Here is a 4,679-nt window from a genome sequence, read left to right on the forward strand (position 1 = left end):
CTAGGGATTAAATGTATAACCTGCTACCCATCACTGATCAATATAACAGTAAAAAATAATTATAATTTTTATTTGCTCCTAATTTTAGCAAAAATATTTTGAATCTCACTCCATTTAGGATCATGTATAAGGTTGCTGTAAATTGCATTTATTATGTTGAACGAAATCTCTTCTTTTCCTAGTGTCTCCCAGTATTTTATCATGAAGAACATTGGAATTTTGTCAGAGTTCCTTGTATTTACTCTGTTTATCTTGGGGAATTATATAGTTTTTCTTAATTTATTAATGTTGAATAATCTCTGTATCTCTGAGATTAAAGTCAACATAATTATGGTAATTAATCTTTCTGGTGTGTTACTTGATTTAGTTTGTAATTATTTTGTTTAGTACTTTTTCATCAATGTTCAGAAAAGATTATTCTCTTTCCTGTTGAGCCTTGTGTAGTTTCAGTATCAGAGTAAAAGTAGCACCATAAAAAGAATTTAAAATTTAATTTCAGTTTCTATTTTTTATGATAATTTTGGAATACTGGTGCTAGTTTTTTTTTTTTTTGAAGGTCTGGTAGAATTATGTAATGAATGAATCCATCTAGCTCTGAGCTATTTTTATTTGGTTGTTATAAGTTATTGCTCCTATTTTACTGTATATTATGGATATTATTATGGTTAATAATGAAATAAACAATTGAAAACTAAAACTTTGTTAGAACATATATATCAGCCCATTATTCATTGTACATCTTCTGGTTTGATGGAATATGTTTAATGTATGTGTATATAATTTCCTTAACTTCTGATTATTTGTTCCAATCTACACATTTTTTAATCTTTCTTTCTTTATTTGAGCCCCATATCTCTTTTGTTAATTTTGCTAAAGTTTTGTAAATTTTGTTGTTTCTCAAAACAAAAACAAAAGCAAATCTTTGTTTCCTTGTCTCTTTCTTTGCATTATATATTTAAAATTATTTTACTTTTCTTTCTATTTCATTAATTTCAAACTTAGATTATTTTTTCTTCTCACCTACTTTGCTTGTGTTTGACATAGTTTTGCTTTTTTAGGGCTTTCCAAGTCTGTTGTTAAGTTATTAATATGAGATAACTGCAGGGTTCTTTTAATTTAGGCAAGTAGAACTATGAATTGGCCTCCATTGTGTCCCATATGTTGGGATATGTTGTGTTTTAATTTTTATTCAATTCTAAATAGTAAAATTGCTACTAAACACCTGAGTATGAATAAAAACTAAGCTTTTTCTTTGTGAGACTGTGTTATTAAAGATTTTGTATCTATTTGTTATGCAGCTAACTTACCTAACAAAATGTGGAATCGAGGCTAATATTTGTGCTATTCTCCTGAGTCTAAAATGGGCAATTTAGTAGAGCCCAAAATCTGTAAATGCATAACATAGCTGGAGATACGAGATGATGTGCTTATTGTATGATCCGTATGTCTTCACAACGTTCTGAGATTGGAAGTATGTCTGTTTTTCCAGCTGAATGGAAGGTTTTAGTTGAACAGTTATGTTACCTGTAACTCTTCACTTTATTTTTGAATGTTTTTTTATTAGTTATTTTATTTATTTACTATTCAAATCTTACCTTCTAAATTTTCTCTCCACAAACACCACCTCCCATGCTCCTTCCATTTTTCCTTTATAAGGATGTTCTTCCACCCATTTTCCCAGTCCCTCCTTACCACTCTAGTGTGCCCTGATGCTGGGGTATCAAGAAATCCTCTGCTACATAAGCAGCTGGAGGCATGAACCCATCCATGTGTATTCTTTGATTAGTGGTTTAGACCCTTGGATATTTAGGGGGTCCACTTAGTTGATATTGTTCTTCCTATGAGATTACAGTCCCCTTAAGCTCCATTAATCCTTCTCCTAGCTCTTCCACTGGGGTCCCCAGGCTCCAAAAGATGGATAGCAATGAGTATTTGCATCTGTATTGGTCAGTTGCTGGCAGAGCCTTTCAGGGGACAGCTATACTCCTGTCACTCCTGTCAGCAAGCATTTCAGTATTAGTGAAGGAGTTTTGTGTCTGCAGGTCAGATGGATCCCTAGCTGGGGCAGTCCCTGGATGGCCTTTCTTTCAATCTCTTTTCTATTTTTGTCTCTGCATTTCCTTTAGATAGTAGCAAATATGAGTTAAAATTTTTGAATTAGGTGAGTAGCCTCATGCTTCAACTGGGGGCAGGGAATACTAGAGATGGTTTCTATAGGTTCTATCTCCCCTTTCTTGGGAATTTATGCTAATGTCATCCTTTTTGAGTCCTGGGAAACTCTTCCTTCCCTGGCATCTGGGGCTTTCTAGTGGCTAACTCTAGTTTCCCCTCCCCTACTGCTACATAATTTTGTTCAATTTCCTGACTCTCTGTACTTCTCTCTAGTACCTTCCAAAACTTGCTCCTGTTCCTTTTTTTTCCTACCCCTCCTTTCTTGCTCCAAGGTCCTTCCCTCCCTCTATCTACCATGATTATATTGTTCTCCCTTCTATGTAAGATTTAAGCATCCACACTTTGCTCTTCCTTCTTCTTAAGCTTCATATGGTCAGTGAGTTATATTGTATGTATTTTGAGCTTTTGGGCTAATATCCACTTATCAGTGAGTACATACAATGTGTGTTCTTTTGTGTTTGTGTTACCTCACTCAGAATGTTATTTTCAAATGTATACCACTTCTGCATCATTTGTTGTTGATGGTATAGTTTTAACTCTATGTCTCTAAACACATATTGTTTATTGTTTCTATTTTATGTCTGATTTCAAGACAATCTCAGAGTAATTATTCCTTCAGAACTCTCACTTTCCTCTTCTCTGTTGATTTACTAGAGCAAAATCAACTCTATTTTGTAGTAATGATTCATAGTAATTGCCTGCACTGTTTTCCTTCTATAAAATCTGGTGAGATTATAAACTGGTAAAACCACTCTCAAAATCAAAATGCAGGTTCCTCAGAAAATTGGAACTAGATCTATTTGAAGACCCAGCTATACCACTCTTGGGCATATCCCCAAAAAATGCTTTACCATGCCATAGGAGCATGCATTCCACTATGTTCATAGCAGCCTTATTATTGATAGCTAGAAGCTGGAAACAACCCAGATGGGCCACAACAGAAGAACTGATTCAGAAAATGTGGTTCATTTGTACAATAGAATATTACTCAGCTATTAAGAATTAATACATCATGATTTCTCTCTCTCTCTCCCTGTCCCTCTCTCTCCCCCTCTCCCTCTCCCTGTCCCTCTCCCTCCCCCTCCCCCTCTCCCTCCCTCTCTCCTACCTAGTGATCAGTTATATAAAGCTCTCAACTACTCATTCAAAGCTATTTCTGTCTTCTTCCTGGCATCATAACCCTAATCATAGACTAATCATCTATAATATAAACAAGCCAATAATTAAATGCTTCATTTTGTAAGAGTTGCTTTAATCATGGTGTCTCTTCACAGCAATAGAAAGCTATTACAATTCCCTTGAAATTCATCAAAATTTCACAAATAAAAAAATAAATATATTTGTTAGGTGTTTATGTTCATAAATTTAGTTCTGAGACTAAAGAAAGGCAGTAGAGTAAGATAATAACTAAAAAACAAAACAATGCTAGTGAGATAATGCAGTTAATTTATATAACCAAAGGTTTAATATGTAGTTTCAAAACAGTACATCTAGTTAAATTTTTCTTATATCTCTAAAACAAAAATATAGATTTCCAGCTTTTGTAATATTTCCTACTAATGCTGGGAATTGGTGACACAAACCCTTAATCATAGCACTGGGAGGCAGAGGCAGGTTGATCTGTATAACTTTGAAGCCAACTGGTCTATAGAGCATGTTCATGGAAAGGAACAGGTACACACACACACACACACACACACACACACACACACACACCCTTGCTTTGAAAAACCAAAAAAATGCAGTTATCTCTAAAGAATGATTAATTTCACTATAATCTGATTTGAAATAAACAAATACAAGCCTAGTACACAGTATCTACTAAAACCTGAGAAAAGTCGGGTTGTATTTCTTCCGTTTTTGTCCAAAGGTCTGTGAGAAATGAAGTATATCATATTCTTTATGTAATAATAACTGGTCATACTTGAACATATGACTGAACAACCATGAATTGTCATTTAGTACTAAGCAAACCCTATCTGCCAAATGACCATAGCAAGACATAGCAAGTATATAATAAAACATATTACAAGCTTGAATCAAAGTAAAACAAAAATGATTATATATATATATATATATATATATATATATATAGTATTTGCATCTGATATTTGGAGATTGATTTACAATCACATGACCTAGTCTAATGTAGCTGATACACACATGAGCATGTTTGAGCCTATATTCTAACAACAGAATTTAATCGAGTGTAATCCTTAGTTCTACAGGTAAAATTTAAAAGACAAAAAGTCTAGAGTATTGAAAGTAGACAAAAACATTTTCCACTCAGCAGTAAAAGTACATTCATAAATATGTAGGCTACAAAGACACATAGAGAAGGATATGATTTTTACAGAAGCAGCAAAAGCAGCAGGAGATGTTATAAAGCCTAAGAGCTTTGTTCATTAGAAATATAGATTAGTAAAGTATGAAGTTAGAAGGAGCTATGCATTAGGAGGTGTGGAGATCAGAGAAGTTATATATATCATATATTAAACCAGCAGGGA

The sequence above is a fragment of the Mus caroli genome, chromosome X (assembly GCF_900094665.2).
Source record: "Mus caroli chromosome X, CAROLI_EIJ_v1.1, whole genome shotgun sequence".
NCBI lineage: Eukaryota > Metazoa > Chordata > Mammalia > Rodentia > Muridae > Mus > Mus caroli.